Source organism: Pinus tabuliformis, chromosome Q, assembly GCF_031772625.1.
Source record: "Pinus tabuliformis cultivar Carrire ecotype Pingquan chromosome Q, CPIR1, whole genome shotgun sequence".
Classification (NCBI taxonomy): Eukaryota; Viridiplantae; Streptophyta; class Pinopsida; order Pinales; family Pinaceae; genus Pinus; species Pinus tabuliformis.
The window spans coordinates 1,255,677,491-1,255,697,950 of record NC_142296.1 but is presented as its reverse complement, the minus strand read 5'-3'; the positions used below and the strand labels follow the sequence as shown (position 1 = coordinate 1,255,697,950).

Here is a 20,460-nt window from a genome sequence, read left to right as displayed (position 1 = left end):
CAGACCATATATGGAACTCTGATGAAACAGGTTTACAGGAAGGGAGGAATTGTGGCATGCGGGTAATTGCCAAGAGAGAGAGTCGAAATGTGCCAAAGATTTTGCCCAAGAGCAGTGAGTGGATAACTATTTTATGTTGTGTCAATGTAATTGGTATTTCAATCCCAAGATTTTATCTATTCAAAGGTAAAAATCAATTGAAAAACTATATACAGAACTGTGAACCATGTACATGCATGGCTGCACATCCCCATGCATGGATGACTAAAGAACTGTTTCTAAGTTGGCATTTTCACTTTCCTGCATCGGTACCAGGTGGTGTCTCACCTAATAACAGACACCTTTTGATATTAGATGGCCATGGGAGCCACACAGCTGTACAAATAATTGAGGAAGCAAAAAATTTAGGCAGCGACCTTTTGACATTGCCTGCTCATACCACTCACAGACTGCAACCCCTTATTGTTAGTGTGTTTGGCCCTTTCAAGAACTATTTTAGGTCGGAGCGTGTTGCATGGATGGCAAAGAATCCAGGGGTTGAGGTGAAAAGGTTTGAGCTAGCAGAGCTTGCAAGTAAAGCTTTTAAAAGGGATTTGACACCATCAAATATCAAGGTTGGCTTTAGGAGGACAGGAATCTAGACACTGAACTATGATGCTCTTATGCATGATACTAGTTGTTGCCAAGCGTTTCATGTGGATGGTCAGGAAGAAGGGACTGCCCAAACAGGTGTTGAAGTGCAAGAAGTAGATGACCAAGATGATGTTGTTTCAGCTGGTAATATGATTTCCCTGTCTCAAGCACACTTATATGTTGAACATGATGAAACTGTATGTGAAACACAATATAACAATGAACAAATTCACGGTAACATGGAGATCATTCCACCAACTCAGAACATGAAATTCCTGTTGCTGATATTGTTATTGATATTGTTGAACATGCAGTTGACAATGACCAATTGACATTACCAAGCCAAGTAACCCCACCTTCATGGCTAGCAGAAGAAATGATCAATATGAATGCACATAGTGTCTCAGCAACCAATGAAGAAAGCATGAACATGCGCTCACAACCAGCAGAATTGAAAAGTAAAATTTTTCATTTTTTTGTGGACAATAAATCAATGGAAGAAGATGAAGGACATAATGAGGCATCAAATGAAGAAAGATATAGTTCAATCAGTTCCAATAGATACTGAAAGGGAAGTACCAAGCAATGAAATGTAGGTGGGAGGGGTGGAGAAGACACTTGGATGGTTCCTAAAGCTACCAGTAGAGAGAGTATCAATGAAAAAAAAGCAAGGTGGACTAGGTATTCTTCGTCTGGGCCGAAGCTCACAGTTACTCACCTCAAAGAACTATATAAACCTGGTAGATGACTCTGAAAAAAAGAAATTCGAAATGCGAGAATTAAAACAGAAAAAGAAGGATCTAGTCAAGGAGAATAAGGCAGCAATGATTGTTGCAGCACAACGTCAAGCAGATGAAAGGATTGAAATAGATAAAGCAAGGCAAGTTAAGGACCAACAAAAGAAAATGGCAAGACAAGAAAAGGAAAAATGAAAGGCACAACAAATGCTTGAAAAGGAACAAGGGATGATCAACAATACAAGAATAGATGATGAAACCAGGATTATTTCAAACTCATTGGACTCCATTGCAGATAATACACCATTATTCCAAGATCTCATAAACAATCAAGTGCCCCACTATCAAACTGAGGGTTTACCCACTTGCCTTGTTCCTACCATAGTTGGTGTCAATTCTTTGTATGCTCATTACACACCTCCACTTAATGTAGGGGTCAATAGTGCAAATGTGAGGTATGGGTACTAAGTACCTCCATGGATGTAAGCTGCAAATTGGAATCAATCATATGGAAGCAATCGACGATTTCCTAATCAGCCCTTGACTGGTAGGCCAACCTACCTGGCTCACGAAGGTAACTCGGGGAGTTTTGGCACTCAAGATTCTCAGGGCCATAAAGAATAGGGGTGTCATATGTTTTTGGTTCTAACCACATTATGATGTGGATTTTGGATGGATTGTATCTTTTTCTTGGCACAGAAACATTTTCACTTACAACACTAGATTGTATCTTTTTCTTGTCATAGAAACATTTTGGCTTACAACACTAGATTGTATCTTTTTCTTGTCACAAGAAACATTTTTGCTTACAACCTATTAGTGATTTCTTGTGGCAACCTAACTATGTGTTGAAAAGAAATTTTGAATGCAATATGTCTTTCTGTAAAATATTAATTATGATAAAACTATTTCTATAAGTTATTCTATGCGGCCTCCCTGCCACATTGCAAAACCACATGTCAAAGTGCATGGATCCGGTACGACACCTGTCCGCCGTGGAGGTCCACGTGTTGGGCATCGTGTCATCACATAAAATTCTGTGTCTGCGCCATTTCCTCCATTTTTTTTGGGTCATTGCTGCGATGTTTGGGAATTCAATAATAACATTCCATTCCAACTCTGGACAAGAGATAATGACCAAAGGCTTAGGAAAATGGCTAAATACAAAAATCAAATGACCAAACAGTCTCAAATGAGGAGGCAATCTACCTCATAATAAGTTTTATTAAGTGTCAAAAAGCCACTGATAATTTTATTCATTGAGGGGACACTTGATAAATTGAGAGAACTCATTATCAAGTTGCATATGAAAAAGGCTAAATACAGAAATCAAATGACCAGACAGTCTTATCTCATAATAAGTTTTCGAGAGCACTCATTACTAAGTAGAGTAGGAAAAAACCTTCAAAGTTAAATTCAGATATTCAAAATCCTAGTTCCATGTCCAAACATAGATCACTAAAATAACAACACCCCATCTCAATATAATTGCTGTAAATATAATTTCTGTAAATATGAGAATAACATAAACCCTTAAGCAAATGAAGTTTAATCATCCTCCTATGCATTTCTGACCAATAACCATACATAAACCCAAATCTCTTCTCAACCCCACAAAAAATAGGACACAAAAATTTCAATTGAGGTGGCCACAAACTGCAACAGTTGAGTAAAACTGGCATCATTTAATCATCTTCTCAACCCCCAAAAAAAATAGGACACAAAAATTCCAATTGAGGTGGCTACAAACTACAATAGTTAAGTAAAACTGGCATCATTTAATGATCTTCTCATCCCCAAAAATAAACAGGACACAAAAATTTCAATTGCGGTGGCTACAAACTGCAATAGTTAAGTAAAAATAGTATCATTTAATCATGTATATATAGAACTGTACATCAAGATAGCCAAGGGGACAAACAAACAAACATAAGTTTTATATACAGAGACAATTCTGAAGGCTTGTTAACATCAGAGAACCTAAACACATTTTATCTATTGATAGACAGAGCCTATGCTCTGTCCTTGATTCCAAGAGGAGAGGGAATTGCTGGCCTAGAATTAACTTTATCTTTAAAATATAGTTGACATCTGTTTATAAAAAGGAAAAAAATAATGAAATTTGTATTATAGAATTCTGAGGGCGTTAGGATTATTATTTCAGTCATTTTTTAGATTCGATAGGGTAGATTCAAAGTTGCGAACAGGTGTAGAGACTCTATGAAAGAGACAAAACCAACAATTAAATAATTGTAAATTGACCAAAAATTTCCTGGGAAGAAGAAAATTTTCATTAACAAGAGGAATATGCCAGCAAAGCTACATAATGTTTTGTTGTTGTTCGATGAATGAGAAAACCAATCTTCTAATTCAGAATACTATTACAGACCAATAAATGAAATAAACATTGTAGAAGTGGCAACATTGGATATTAACAATAGACAAGAGTTAATGGCCAAATGTATAGAAAAAAGGCTAAATACAAAAACAAATCACTAGACAGTCTTATCTCATAATAAGTTTTTGAGAGCACTCATTATTAAGTAGAGGAGGAAAAAACCTTCAAATTTAAATTCAGATATTCAAAATCCTAGTTCCATGTCCAAACATAGATCACTAAAATAAAAACACCCCATCTCTATATTTTTTTCCATATGAAAACCTTCAAATTCAAATTCAGGTTCTAGGTCCTAGATCACTAATATGAAAACCTTCAAATTCAAATTCAGGTTCTAGGTCCAAACATAGATCATTAATATAGCAACACACCGCTTGTCTAGATCTTCACCGCCACATGACAAGAGAGTCACATCCAATATAATTGTTGTAAATATGAGAATAACCTAAATCCTTAATAAAATGAAGTTTAATCATCCTCCTATGCATTTCTGACCAATAACCATACCTAAACCCAAATCTCTTCTCATCCCCACAAAAACAGGACACAAAAATTTCAATTGAGGTGGTTACAAACTACAACAATTGAGTAAAACTGGCATCATTTAATCATCTTCTCAACCCCCAAAAAAAATAGGACACAAAAATTTCAATTGAGGTGGCTACAAACTATAATAGTTAAGTAAAACTGGCATCATTTAATGATCTTCTCATCCCCAAAAATAAATAGGACAAAAAAATTTCAATTGTGATGGCTACAAACTGCAACATTTAAGTAAAACTCGTATCATTTAATCATGTATATATAGAACTATACATCAATATAGCCAGGGCATGAAGCCCAGCTATGGCAGCCCGTCATCGTGAACAAAATTTTCCTGTAAACTAATAGAGAAGGGGACAAAAAAACAAACAGAAATGTTATATACAGAGACAATTTTGAAGGCTTGTTAACATCAGAGAAGCTGAGCACGTTTTATCTGTTGACAGACAGAGCCTGTGCTCTGTCCTTGATGCCAAGAGGAGAGGGAATTGTTGGCCTCGAATTATCTTTATCTTTAAAATATAGTTGACTCTATTTATAAAAAGGAAAAAAATAATGAAATTTGTATTATAGGATTCTGAGAGCGTTAGGATTGTTATTTCAGTCATTTTTCAGATTCAATAAGGTAGATTCAAAGTTGCGAGCATGCGTAGAGACTCTATGCAAGAGACAAAACCAACAATTAAATAATTGTAAATTGACCAAAAATTGCCTCGGAAGAAGAAAATTTCTCATTAACAAGAGGAATATGCCAGCAAAGCTACAGAATGATTTGTTGTTGTTCGATGAACAAGAAAACTAATCTTCTAATTCAGAATACTATTACAGACCAATAAATGAAATAAACATTGCAAAAGTGGAAACACTGGATATGAACAATAGACAAGAGATAATGGCCAAAGGTATAGAAAAATGCTAAATACAGAAATCAAATGACCAGACAGTCTTATCTCATAATAAGTTTTTGAGAGCACTCATTATTAAGTAGAGTAGGAAAAAACCTTCAAATTTTAATTCAGATATTCAAAATCCTAGTTCAATGTTCAAACATAGATCACTAAAATAAAAACACCCCATCTCTATATTTTTTTCAATATGAAAACCTTCGAATTCAAATTCAGGTTCTAGGTCCTAGATCACTAATACGAAAACCTTCAAATTCAAATTCAGGTTCCAGATCCAAACATAGATCACTAATATAGCAACACACCCCATGTCTAGATCTTCACCACCACATGACCAGAGAGTCACATCCAATATAATTGCTGTAAATATGAGAAAAACCTAAATCCTTAGGAAAATGAAGTTTAATCATGATCCTATGCATTTTTGACCAATAACCATACCTAAACCCAAATCTCTTCTCAACCCCACAAAAAATATGACACAAAAATTTCAATTGAGGTGGCTACAAACTGCAACAGGTGAGTAAAACTGGCATCATTTAATCATCTTCTCAACCCCCAAAAAAAACAAGACACAAAAATTTCACTTGAGGTGGCTACAAACTGCAACAGTCAAGTACAATTGGCATCATTTAATGATCTTCTTATCCCCAAAAATAAACAGGACACAAAAATTTCAATTGTGGTGGCTACAAACTACAACAGTTAAGTAAAAATAGTATCATTTAATCATGTATATATAGAACTATACATCAAGATATCCAGGGCATGAAGCCGAGCTATGGCAGGCCATCATCGTGAACAAAGTTTTCCTGTAAACTAATAGAGAAGGGGACAAACAAACAAACAGAAATGTTATATACAGAGACAATTTTGAAGGCTTGTTAACATCAGAGAACCTGAACACATTTTATCTGTTGACAGATAGAGCCTATGCTATGTCCTTGATGCCAAGAGGAAAGCAGAATTGCTGGCCAAGAGGAGAGGGAATTACTGGCCTGACCAGTTGTTGGGAAAAGCCCTCCGCCGAGGATGGCACGGGAGGGCAAAAATAACAGCGAAAACAAGGAATCTATCTGACATATCAGAAATTAAGTCATACCAAAAGACAAGAGGGTTTCGAGGGTTTGTTTGGGGTCATTGCTGCGATGTTCCATTTTTCCTTTGTCTTTTTGCTCGGGGTTGGTTGTTGGGTGAAGCCCTCCACCGAGGATGGCACGGGACGGTCGAGGATGCCACAGGACGGTTGAGGGCACGAGACAACTGAGGATAGCACAGTACGGCCGAGGATGGCACGGGACAACCGAAGGCACGTGATGGCCAAGGATAGCATGGGACGGCCGAGGATGGCACAGGACGACGAAAATAGCAGTGAAAACAATGAAATTTCACAAATACCATCATGAAAAGCCACAAACAACATCAAAATATCCACAAAAACCCTAAACCCTCAAAACCCGCCATAGAAAGTTTACAAAATATCCAAATAGAGTTGTTTTTGTTGAAAAACATAGAGAAATTTTTGGTAGGATTAAAATCCTACCTAATACAGGCCATGGATGGTCGCCAACCTTCCCTCGAGCTCTCCAGACCTTCTCCACACCTGCAACGAACTTTTCCACACCTGCAATGAGAAGAAAAATCCATTAGACAACAGAAAACCACCAGAAAAACCAGCACAAAATAGAAAATTAACAACAAATTAAGCAATTACCTCGAGCTCAGTAAAACTGCAACCGGCTCCTCCCCAAACAACAAAAACTGCGAATAAGACCACCACTAGAGAAACCCTAAACCTCGAACAAACATTTGCACCAACACCTGCATACCAGATGAAGTGCGTAGGTCCACAAACCTTAAGCCTCGAACAAACACTTTCAACAGCACATGCATACCAGACAAAACGCGTAGGTTCTGGGGCCATCCCACGCCATCTTCGACGGGGGGCTTCGCCCAACAATCGGCCCCGAGCAAAAAGACAAATGGAAAATGGAACATCGCAACAATGACCCTAAACAAATAGAGGAAATGGTGCGGACACAAATTTTTATGTGATGACACAATGCCCAACATGTGGAGCTCCATGGTGGACAGGTGTCGTACTGGCTCCATGCGCTTTGACACGTGGTTTTGCGATGTGGCGGGGAGAGCGCACAGGTAATGGCGACCCTCCCCTATATCATCGCTTTTAATTACACATCTATGTTTAAATGTGTGTCATATGACGTCTATGAAGTACTGGGTAAACTTCTCTGAGACACTACTACATGTAGGGGGGTTTTAAGACAATATCTAAGACAATATTTGAGTTAATTGTCTTAACTTAAGACAAAAAGAAACTTGTGTATTTTCTTAAATATTGTCTCTAAGTGGGTGTGGCAAAATATAATGTCTCAAAATATAATGTCTCAAAAATTTGTCTCTATAAAGACAATATAGAACACATATTATTATTGTCTCTATAAAGACAAGAATTATTGTCTATTAAGAGGCAATTTGATTTGTCTCTCTAGAGACAATTTGATTTGTCTCTCTAGAGACAATTTCATTTGTCTCTCTAGAGACAATTTCATTTGTCTCTCTAGAGATAACTTCATTTGCGTCTCTTTAGAGACAATTACATTTTTGTCTTTTTAGAGACAATAGCTGAGATTAAAAACATATTATCTCTATAGAGACAATATGTCCATAATTAAAACTATTGTCTCTCTAGAGACAATATAAAAAATTATTTAAAAATAAATAAATGTCCATAATTGTCTCTCTAGAGACAGTATAAAAAATTATTTAAAAAAAATAAATGTCCATAATTCAAACTATTGTCTCTCTAGAGACAATATAAAAAATGATTTTAAAAAAAATAAATAAAATCATTTTGAATGTTCTTTCAAAGTAGTTTCACATTCAAAGTTCACAAATAGTACTCATGTATGAGAGAAACCACCACAGAAATTGTTGTCTGATAGAAACCAACGCATATGGGTTATTAATATTACCTTTGTTTAGCAAGAGGGGATTCAATTCATTACTAAATTTACACCCAAGTTTCACTTTGTGTTCCAACAAAACCTAGCACCCCTGTAAATCTGTAGGTTTACTCTGCCAATTAAATAATAACAAGCTGTGTGTGTGGAGCGCTCCGTCTAGCATTCACATTTCCACACCAGTAATTACCAACATCACAATGCAGCATTCCATGCCTGACGTGGTTTTCTTCGAACAAACATGAATACAAGCAACACTTCAGAAAATATTGCTTGAGCATTAAACATGTCAAACCAGCAGCAGATAAAATGTGATGCTTAAGCAATAAAATGGCATAGAACTATTTCCTTCAAAGCCAAAGTTACCCAGCATTGGCATGAATATAAGTGATAAATATATAAAAGTGAGGACTGACAATTGATGTCCGAACACTCCTATAAATTCTAAATCATGCTAGCATTAATACAGAGCAGAAAATGCTTTCCTCCAAGACCACGTGAGCTTAACATGGCCACCCATATATAAATGCAGTGTCCAGCTAGCATATTTAATTATTGTCAACTTTTCAACAGCGTGCCATCTTATAAAGCTTTAATATCTACTTCAAATGGGAGTCAGAAGCTTGGATTTAAGATGCTACCTTAGCTTTGATAAGCATTCCATCTCCCAGTTTTACTATAGTTAAAGAAGAATCTGTAGACTATTGATTGGAAACGACTTTAGATTTAGACAATGTGAATCTTTATACAGAAATCAATCGAGAGCCCAATTAATGAAATGGCAATACCTTTATGTGTTCGACAGAAAACATAACCACAAGAATACCCAGGCAGGCTTGATAGCCACTGTTATCAACTATGTAAACCAATTTCAGATTTAAAATAAATCCTTAGACATAGCTAGAATTTTTAGAGAAAGTTTTAACAAGCCATAATATATTACAAGCAACAATCATCGCAACTAGCATTTCTCCCAATAATACACAACGAAAGGCACTTGAGAATTCTTGAAATATTTGAAGAGTACCAAAAGTTCTTGTACAAAATGTGCAAGAGTATATAATGGAAAAAATTGTCTTAGCATATAAAAATAGCTTTGTAATGGAGTTGAACTAAGATAGCTTATCCAACTCCACCGATGAAAACATATGCACAGTACCCAAATCACATATAGAGAGATGCGATAATGCTATTCTAATCCCCAAATACAAATTAGAATTAAATGTCGGAACTCAAAAGCAAACTCTAATGATACAAAATTAATTGAATCCGCCAATCCCTAAATATGCAAAAGCATCTTAACAAAGCTATTCAAAAGCATCAGCATCGTCATCTGGAAGGGGTTGGGCCATAGCTGCTACAAGTTCTGCCTCGTACCTGACAACATAAAAGATTTTAAGCCAAAGTTTCAATCTTTTAGAAATGGAACAAATTATGTTAATAAAAGTTAACAAAAAATAATAAGAAAATAGCATTCTACTTACTGTTGTTGTGTTGCAAGGTCTATCTGAACCTCAGGAGGAGCAAGAGCAGGTGACTCCACAAATGAAGGTTTGGATCCCTATAAAAATAACCCATTATAGAATCAATGCAAATTTTTTAATATGATATTCATATTAGGGAGCATCAGAAACTAGATTAAAGGCTCACCCTGAGAGCTTCCATGCCAAGTACAGGAATGGCTTCTCAAAGTTGTAGCTACTTTTTTCAGATATCTCATAGTACTGAAGATTCTTCTTTCTATGAAAAGTAACTTGCTTAGCTTTCACTTGCCTATTCTTCACATCAACCTTGTTTCCACAAAGAACAATAGGAATGTTCTCACACACCCTGAAATTCACAAAGATATTTAGAAAATCAGTTTAGGCAGTTGTGCCACCACACAATTAAGGAACCTTCATTTCTACATAGAGATCCAACCCCTGTGTAAAAGAGATACCTGCAAAGATCTTTGTTTCACGTTGGGAAATTATTGTAAGTCAATCGTGCAGTAACATCAAACATGATAACTTCACATTGCCCATGAATACCGCAACAAACAAAATCCCAATCAGTAAATAAGAAGGAAACAAATAAATGCTTAGGCAGACCCAAAATTAGACGAGTGAATGGAATCAACTCAAGACCAGCATTACCCAGTAATGGCTTGCAGCCTTTGGGCCGAGCCCCTTTCTTTAAGAGACATAGGTGTATATAATTAGAAAAAAATTAAATAAAACAACATCTGCTTGCCGCAAACTATATCAACCCTAATCTAAGGCAGAGATTATTGCAAGTTGTGTTAATATGTGGTAGAGCATTTCCTCTGTAATAAGGAAGGCCAGAAAGTAGAGTGGTGCAGCCGGAGACCCGCTCTGTGGACATTATCTAAGCCAAATGGAACACCCAAAAAGGAAAATTGGGTTTGGAATAGAATGGAATAGCAGGTTGGTAGGGTTATTATCTTGTCTACGTTTTAACTCTTTCCAGCATACAAGTATTAATACCTGGAAGCAATCAGGAATTAATTCAAAAGAACACTATAATTGAGGGGCACAGTTCGGACCCTCTCAACAAGGGAGGTGGTAAGCTTAGGGGATAAGACCCTCTTCAATCAATTACATAAAAGATCATATAAACTATATAGGAATGTGTAGCTGAACCAAACAAAAAATGTGACATAGATAAAAGCTGTGCAATACTGTGAACTCATAAAACAAAAACGAGTACAAATTCCTGTACAGAAAGGCCGCGGTGTGGTAACCTTTAAACAAGCACAAACGAGGAAAAAATATTCTGTCGTTAAAAGTAGTATACCCTCACAATAAATTATAGTCCAGTAAACAAGGAGCCTAATATGCCGTGAGAAAAATAAGCACAGGTGTTCGTTAATAGATATATATATATATATATATATATATATATATAGATACAGTTACAATTGTCCGAGCAGAGGAATTGTAGTCGGACATCGAAATTCAAGAGTCTAAAATTACATTTGTCATGTCCATGGTAACTAGAGCCTGGAGGGAACGAATAACCCTCCCCACCCTGGTTCAATAAAGAATAAAGGTGACCTAGAGGGTTACCCTCCTCTAAACACAAGAAAAACTCTGAAGTAAAACAGACATAGCCGCGGCCGGTAGGATTCCCCATACCTGGAACTCGGAACAGAACGGGAGTGGGGTTTTCCTTAGTCTTTAGGCCGTGTGAGGAACGGGTGCCTAATATGTACAAGGAGCAACCCGAATAGCACATGTTAGACAACAATAGAAGTAATGCAAACCGATGTAAAACAAAAACTCAAGGAATTTATCCTCGTGCTTGCCAAGACACTTACCACTAAAGAAAACTCCGGCCAATGAATTAAAAACACTCGTTCTAGTGCTGTAGGAGGACCCCATTGTCGAATAATCCTACAGATGCATGATGCATGAGCATAATTGAGAAGTTTATCAGTAAATCGAAAAGAACACATAGCCAAAAGGTTACAGAAGGAACAAGACATTGTGCGGTTATCTACCTGAAGGGTTTGTAAACAAATCCTCCGGCATTTGAACAGGGACACGAGCTAGGCTCTCCAAGATGGAACGCATGGACTAAACCAGAGCAAAGCCGCAGAGAAAGTTCCTAAAAAAATGATCCCATCACCCAAGGCATGCGTTAGTTTAGGCAGCAGCTCGCGGAGACGATCTACCACCGTTGAATTACGAAGTGTGCCCTCCACCATTGATGCAAGGCGAAAATACTGGACAACCTGCCAGCCTCGTACAGTACAAAGCAGAGCAAGAAATAATTCTCACAGTAATGGATGAGGGGTGCCACATGATGGCTAAAGGGAAAAGATAAAGTTACCCCCGGAACCATTGCCGCATGGTTAACATGCATCCAAACCATACAAAGATTTTTATTAAAGTTAAAAAGCAATACACCAATCCCTTAAACCATACCTGTATGACAATTGACGTACATAAAGTGGCATAAGGTAAATGAATGATAGGAAATTGTATATATAATTCCAAAGGGTAATCCCTCGTATGTAAAACCTTATGACTATATATATATATATATATATATATATATATATATATATATATATATATATATATATATATATATATATCTTGAGAAATGGGGTTATGACAGTACATCATGAGATTGTGGTCTTAACCAGATGTCTAGTGAGGCCAGGGGCTCGTTTTCCTCATAACCGCTTTAGAGGCCAGAAAAGAAATCCAAACGCCTTCACTGTAGGTTTTCCAAAATCCAATGTGGATAAGGAAACATTAACATTAAATGCTTTATCCTACTTCTATATGATATTTTCCTGGGGAGCTTATGCTTTCATAATAAATTTCATTGCAATACATGTTTTGTTATGTATCGTCACTCGTTGTTCAGGTTGTGCAGTTGGGGAATTACATAATTCATATTGTGCTGACTAAGATTTTATACGTGGAAATAATCCTTATACCCTATCTTGGAGTGTTGTGTTTATTACATTGGTGAAAACATTGGTTGCATTACTGGCAAATATTCACTTATGAAGGCAAATCTAGTTAATCCTCCTCCATATGCTTAAATCAATCAACAGTGAACATTGTCACATCCTCAAGATCGAAAAAACCTCAGAAGCATCATATGCATGATGTTTATGCTAAGACGAGCCCCAAAATACGATTTAGTCAAAGTCCATAGTACTTCCAAAAGCCAAATCAAAACTGTCGTGAGCGTCAAAATAGACTCAACAAAACCACTTATAGGAATTCACTAAGAAAAAGTAAATAAGAGAGACAAAACTAGTGATACAAAAAAAAATTGTTGTTTTATAAACCCCGCCAATTTGCTAAATGCCAAATTATTTATCTGCCATATTGGTGAATTCTCCACATAGAACGATACAAGTAATAAACATCACAATGCTGATGTCATTAAGAGATATATGATAATAAGGCAGAAAGAAAAGAGGTGTCGGGCACACGGGAGAATGTGAAAGACGAGAGACGGAGAGGCTGCTTGAAGGCAAGATGAGTTTTTAAAAAAAAAAACTTAATAGGTTGCATCTGTTAGCCTTAATGCATTAAGGTTATTAAAATTAGTGCTTATATTTAACAGAATTGATAGTATACATATATATTAATATTAAAACAATATAATGGACACCATGTAATTCATATAACTCATTAACATAAAGTATATAATGGGTTGAGGTTATAATTAATATTTATGGATGACTATAATTTTTTATTAGAAAAAATAGGATTTATAGGATGTGGTATTATGAAAATATATTTAAATTAAATTTTAAAATTATAATATAAATATATATATATATATATATATATATATATATATATATATATATATATATATATATATATATATATATAATGAGTGTTATTTTATATTATATAAAACATGTATTAAGTATAGTATAAAAATGACTCACCAAGTTTTAAGGAATGAGAAAGAATTTATATAATGTGGATTTAGTCATATAATAAATTAGATAATAGAGCTTAAATTTGTTTAATTATTATTAAAGTATTATGTTGAAATGAGTAATAAAAATTGAATTTTTTATTTAATATTAAAATATTATGTTGAAATTGGTAAGTTGTTATTTTACTTTATTATTTATTGGAAGTGTGAATATTTATATTATTATTATTATTAATATATTGTGTGTGTGGTATTTTGAGTTAATAAGAAATTTAAGTGTAAATTGATTATCGATAAAGAATTTATTGTCAAACATATTAGGCATACCAAATCATTCATGGATGGTAATGGTGGTAGTGGTTCCAAGCATTTCAAACTATAAACTAAAGATTTAACGAGTGAAAATTAAGGTGGAAGAATCCCTAGTCTAACTTGAAGATGGATGAATCTATGATAAAAGATATCAAGTAGGAACTTGATGAGATAAGCCAATATTCACAATGAAAATCATGCAAGTGATGGATAAATCACTAGGGGACAACAAGCACATCATTTCAATTGTGGGGACTTGAACCCAAGCTGCTCTAGTAAGAGCCAAGTATCTTGACCTACTAGGCTACAATGGAAGCATAACAATGGATTAAGCCTTCATGCAATTGGATTAAGCATAAACTAAGACTTAAATAAGGATGACATCATGTATGTGTTCCATTTGGATAAGCACAATATGTATAGTGATCATGGAATTTTAACATCATATTGATGATTTAAATGATTGTACAAATGATAATATCTTAACATTGAATTTGACTCAAATGTCCTTAGGGAAGGAAGAATATTCGAGGCTCAAGATGATGAGACTCATTTGAAATTTAATGATGTACTTAGATGAGTATGCCTATGAGGTAATGGTTAACTTCCTAATAGAAAGAACAAGAAATGTATATTGAAAAAGTAATTGGTACCTTGATGAAAACATGACACTAATAGTACTCACGGGATAACATAATCCTGTTCAGGGTTGGACCACATCCTCACATAGATCCTAGAGGGATGTTGAACTATTTATACAAGTAAATGAAATTAATTCATGATAAGAATGCTTATAGTGTATTGTTGTTCTATATTTGATAAGTATTGAGATGATTCTCATATTAACGATGTTTCGTGATATGATGGTATGTGGTAAATGTATATAGTTCTAATGAGAGGTTAACGATGTATATGTGGTGCTTATTTATTTATTTGTTATGATAATGATGTTGAATTCTCATGATGGATATGATATGCATAGGGATCATGATGTAAATTGACATGTGGTTCATTTATTATGAGATGTCATGATATATCCTTGATGCTGATATGTTGATGTTATAAATTATGAGAGTATTTTATGATGTGAAACATGGGGTAATTCCATGCAAATTTCATGACATTCAAGAGTATGCAGATATTTACTGTTCAAAATGTTGTGATAACAATCACTTTATGTTATTATGATGAAATGAAAGTGTTGGCATCTAGACTATTTCTCTGATACTATGATTATAACTAATGCATTGATTGCATGTTGAGATGTGGTGATTGACAGGAAATCCATGAATGGATGAGAGGGCCGATTTATTTGATGATCTCGTGGGCACCCATACCTACGAGGGAGAATATGTAACACCATATGAACCAGGGACAATCAAAATCAACACTACATATGCTAGTGGTTCTTTTGTATTGTATAGCTCTTGATGGATAGCTCTTGAGGGGCTATGGGACCATCTTGAGAGGGGTAGCTGATGGTTCCCTATGATAGGTCAAGTGCTTGCAATGGATTAAATATCAACTTTTGCTGCAAAGTCTCATGAGGAATATGATTATGCAATAATTGCACCTGAAGAATTGGAAGTCAAAGTCTAGGACTCATTATAAAGAAGCGGTTCAAATAATAACCACTAACTTTTGAATAGGATCTAAAATTTGACTTTCTCAAAATTGAATGAAGTTGGAACCATTCTGAAACAACTCGAAACAATTAATGTTAAAAATAAAAATTTAAGTAAAAGCTGACATTATCCTTATCTTTCCTTTTCAAAAAGGAAATATAAGGAGAATGTCAGCTTTTACTTTAACTTTAAAAATTAAATATTGCCATTAATTACTAGGGTTATGTTTTGTAGGGCCCTCGAGTTAATAATTTGTTTTTCTTCCTTTTTAGTATTTTTTTATTAAAAAATTATTATTTGGTGGCCATTAGCTATGTTGCACTACATTCTTCAGAATTGGTCAGTTTATTAGAGAACTAGTGAATTTGGTGTTTTAAGGTCAGTTCAATACAAGACCAACCTTAGCCAATCTGAACCACCAAAATAGACTAGTACAACTCTAAAACCATTGGGACCAACCAATTCCACTAGTTCTAGGCTAGTTCCAATAATATTTTTCCCTTCTCATCTTCCTCTGAAGTCGTTTTGTTGGATCCTTTCACGAATGGTAATTTGGAAAGTGCCATAAACTGTCGAATTGTTGTGAGCACCTAAGATCATAAGTAGTTAAGCCTTGGCAAACAGAAATTTACAAGGACCTAGTACAGACATCCCAAAAGATATTTAGTGAGGATGTGCATGCAAGGAACTATTACAGACCTCCCAAGATACTTAGTGAGGACGTGCATGACCAAAACGCATAAAAAAAAATATCCACCCTCAAAAACCATGCCCAATACATTGAAGTGTGGTGCAAAACAAATTGTTGGTAGGCTATTAATGCTACCAACAATCATTCGCTCTCTAATTTCACAAGAAGCTCCTGATCAAGCTTCCTCCTCCACTATGGTTATAGCAAGTTCTTGCAACTGTGTGAGCTACAAGAAATTAAAATTACCTTCGAATCTTCACCAATTTTAGGGGACTTGACTTCTCTTGATGCCCCAACTATTTTGGGTTGATTGATCAGTTAACTAGATGATCACCGAGTTTGACTGAAGTCCCACTGCTTAAATGACCTTCCACTAGTTCCTCCAAAAGTTAGAACTAGTTTAACTGACAATAACCTAAGATAATTTACATTTGTTGCCACAAGTTAGAAATCACATATGCAGAACCGAACTCTAACTCCTCCAACTCGAATTTATTGAGTAAACTAGGTGACACAAGCCATGTCAAGGAAAAATCAAATTGAGAATTTCTTGCTGCATTTTTCAACACATAGTTCATTGGAATGTATTACTTTCACTATGAAGTTGGCATAGCTCACATGTTAAGTTCATAAGGTCTTGGGCTGATGTGGTTCTATGTGTTGTGTATATAAATAATAGGTGTCCAACTCTTGCTATTAGAAACAAGACTCCCTATGAAATGTGGTATGGCCACATTCATTTGGTGAGGCATCCCAGGGTTATTGGTTCCTCATATTATGCCTTCATACCTAAGGAACAGATAAAAAACTCAATGCAAGGAGTCAAAAATTTATCTTCTTTGGGTACTCATACCTCCAAAGCATACCATCTCTATGATGAAGTGAATACGAAGTTTATAATATCTAGAGATGTGATCTTTCTTGAGTCTTCCAAGATTGACAATGTTGTTGAGTGGTAGCTTAATTGTTTGGATATATTCGAACATGCAAAGTATTTTCAAGAGTTTGATAGTGAGATTCCACTTCTCCTTCTCTTAGCTCTATAATTTCTATGAAGAGCCTTGAAGAAATCAAGTTGAAGGAAATTCCTTCATCTGCTTTGTCAGGAAAGAGCTAAGAGACTATTGGCAGCAGGTAGCCAAATCTGACAAGCGGTGAGGGTACATGCAAGATAAAAAGCAAGGCTTAATGCAAAGGAGTAATGCAAAGGAGTGTGCTAACTACATACATATCATCAAACATCTTTCATCCCACTTAGGATGCCTTGCATCGTGCCTGGTTAGTCCTAATATCATGTTGGTCACAACCTCAGTAGCTTAAATAAAGAAGTGGTAATACTCTTCATCTTCTAAGCTATGTAATAAACAAGTGAAATGGAGCAAGACACGTAGATCAAACACATGGAATGACTTTTAGTTCTTGCAACCATTAATGTCATTGAAGACGGAAAGATACGACAATAACAAGCAAACTTTTAAGCTACATTAAGAGGTGCATTTCAAAAGATGTGCTTTGTTTTCCATACCTAGCCTCCAAAGGGTTATGCATCAGATGGAGTCTTCATGCAGTCCTAATATTCTATCATACCTTGGGTTTATTGGTCTGCTTATTTTTCTCCTCAACTCCTTGAGAGTCATCTATCATGTCATGTTTCTTCGTGGCCCTACTTGGGACTAGGCCCTGGGAGGACACATCTATGCAATTTCAGGCTGCAAGGCAGACTAGGTAGTCAAGGGACAAAACTGCACAGTTTTTGGAGACAGTGGGTTCTAGCTGAGGGAAGGACACTGGAGGAAACCACTATGCATTTTTGAATGGTAAGGGAGGTTGGGATTTCTGTGCATTGCACGGTTCGAACAAGCAACATAAAAGCTTGAGGGTTACATATGTGAAGTGTGTAGTTCAGGAAAGTTTGGATGAGGCTAGGTTGCTAAGGAAACTCCAAAATTTAGCTAAGTGTGGGATCAATGGAACTTATGTGAATAGTGATAAAACTTCACTACGATCACACACATGAAAACTTATCGATACAACATAGACCATCCAAAATATATAACACATACTTCACTTAATGCAACAACCTTTGTGGCAGCTTACGACAAGTGCGGCTTCGATTATAGACTTTGGGAGGATAGAGGCAACACTTTTGTAAGAGTGTGTGAAATGAGTGTTAAACATGTCTCATTCTCATAAATATTTCCCCTTGAAGAAAAAAAAAACCTCCCTTTGCATGACAAGTGATTACCCCCATGCCCAAAGATGACACATTCTATGTAAAGATAAAAGCATAAAAGACTCTTACGATCGAAAAGGGGAGATTGAGATAATCAACTTACCAATAAGTGACTAAGGAATGATTGATCACAATATCCATAGTAGGCTCTGAAATTTAAGTGCAGGCCAAAAATTTTGGAGGGTGTTGCAGCCTCTACAACAGAGCCTTCACCTTCTTGCTAGCTTCGTTTTCAACTAGTGTCTTGAATTCTACGAACTCAGAGAATGTCTCATCTTTATTCTACGTGAAGAAGATCCAACACTTCCGTGAGACGTCATCAATAAAAGTGACAAAATATTTGTGTCTCACAGTGTAGGTTGACGAGAAAGTTCCATAAACATCATAGTGGATGCTTTCTAGTACTGCATGTGCTTTGTTGTCCTGATCATGGAATGTGGATTTCATGTACTTTTGTAATGTACATCCTTTGGATATATACTATTGCTTAAGTGCTCCTTTAGAGAGGCGAGTGGTTATTTGTTCTATAGTATTCAAGGTACCATGATACAACTAACCAATTATTTTGTGCCAAAGTTCATCGACATAGCAACCTTCACTTTCTCCGCCTTAGTGCTTAATGTAGCACATTCTTCCACATCTAGATTATATAGGTTCTTCACACGAACCCCGATCTACTTCACCTACCCCATGGCTATGTGTCTCAAGAATGCTTTTCCTTTGTTGAATATCACTTCACAACCATGGTAAACCAACCACTCAGTGAATCCCAGTAGACAAACCCCTAATCCTTTACCTTTACCTTTTTTTACTATCGCCTCATAATTGCTAGTTTTGAAGGGCATCTTTGATGTAATGTCCAAGACCTTCCGCCATAATGACAAATAGAAAGGGTGAGAGAGGGTCCCCTTATCGGATACCTCTGGATGAGTGGAAGGGGGTGGAGGGGGTCCCGTTGACAAGAATTGAGAAAAAGGTAGAAGTGATGAGACTCATAATCCATCTTACCCAGGGGGGGTAAATCCAAAGGCTAGTAGTATTTTTTGAATATATTTCCAGCTTAAAGTATCGAAAGCTTTTGAGAGGTCGATTTTTAGGAGCATACCTGCCTTTTTGGTTTGCTTTAGGGAGTGAATGATTTCATGAGTGAGAATTATGCCATCGGTGATCTGCCTTCCTTCCACGTAACCTGATTGCTTCAGTGATATAAGAAGAGGAAGCAGACGCTTGAGGCGTGTGGCGATCACTTTGGAGACAATTTTATACAATATATTGCATAGTGAAATACGACGGAATTTGTCTGGAGTCTGGCTGTTCTCCTCCTTAGGGATGAGGGCGATGAAGGTGACATTCAAGGATGGAAGCATCCATCTATTAACCTTGGACTCCTCGACTACTTTCCAGACTTCATCCTTGATTAGATCCTAGAAGTTGTGAAAGAATTCTGAAGTGAAGCCATCTAGTCCGGGTTCTTTCCCAACCTTGAGCTGTTGCATAGTTGTCTCCACTTCCTATAAAGAAATAGGCCTGAGGAGTATTTTATTGTTTTCCTCAGTTACGATCTTAGGAATAATCTTGATTATCTTCTCTATAGCTGGCAGCCGATCAGTCTATGTTTCCTGATACACCCTCCGAAAGTGGGTGAGGAGTTCCTGTTCTATATCTTCATGCTTCTCTAGAAGTTCCGCTTGTCGAATTTGGAGGAGAGTAATGTTGTTGTGCATTCTTTGTTGGATAGTGGTATGGTGGAAGAACTTTGTATTGTGTTCACCCTCTTTAAGTCATCGGATCCTCGATTTTTGTCTCCAAAGAATCTCTTCCTGTCTTGATCTTTCTGAGATCTACGTTTGTAGTTGACGTTCTTGTTCTGCTATGGTTTCAAATCTGCCTTTAGCTATGATTCTCTGCTGTAATTTTTGCATTTCTTATTCATTTGTCCAATTGAAGATGTCCCAAAGGGTTTCCAGATTGCTGGCCT

At 36.2% G+C, this 20,460-nt stretch overlaps 1 pseudogene; it reads right to left on the bottom strand.

The window, feature by feature from the left end:
• Nucleotides 1-9,507: 9,507 nt before the first annotated feature.
• LOC149224362 (GTP-binding nuclear protein Ran1B-like) lies at nt 9,508-11,583 on the bottom strand (annotated as a pseudogene).
• Nucleotides 11,584-20,460: the final 8,877 nt, after the last annotated feature.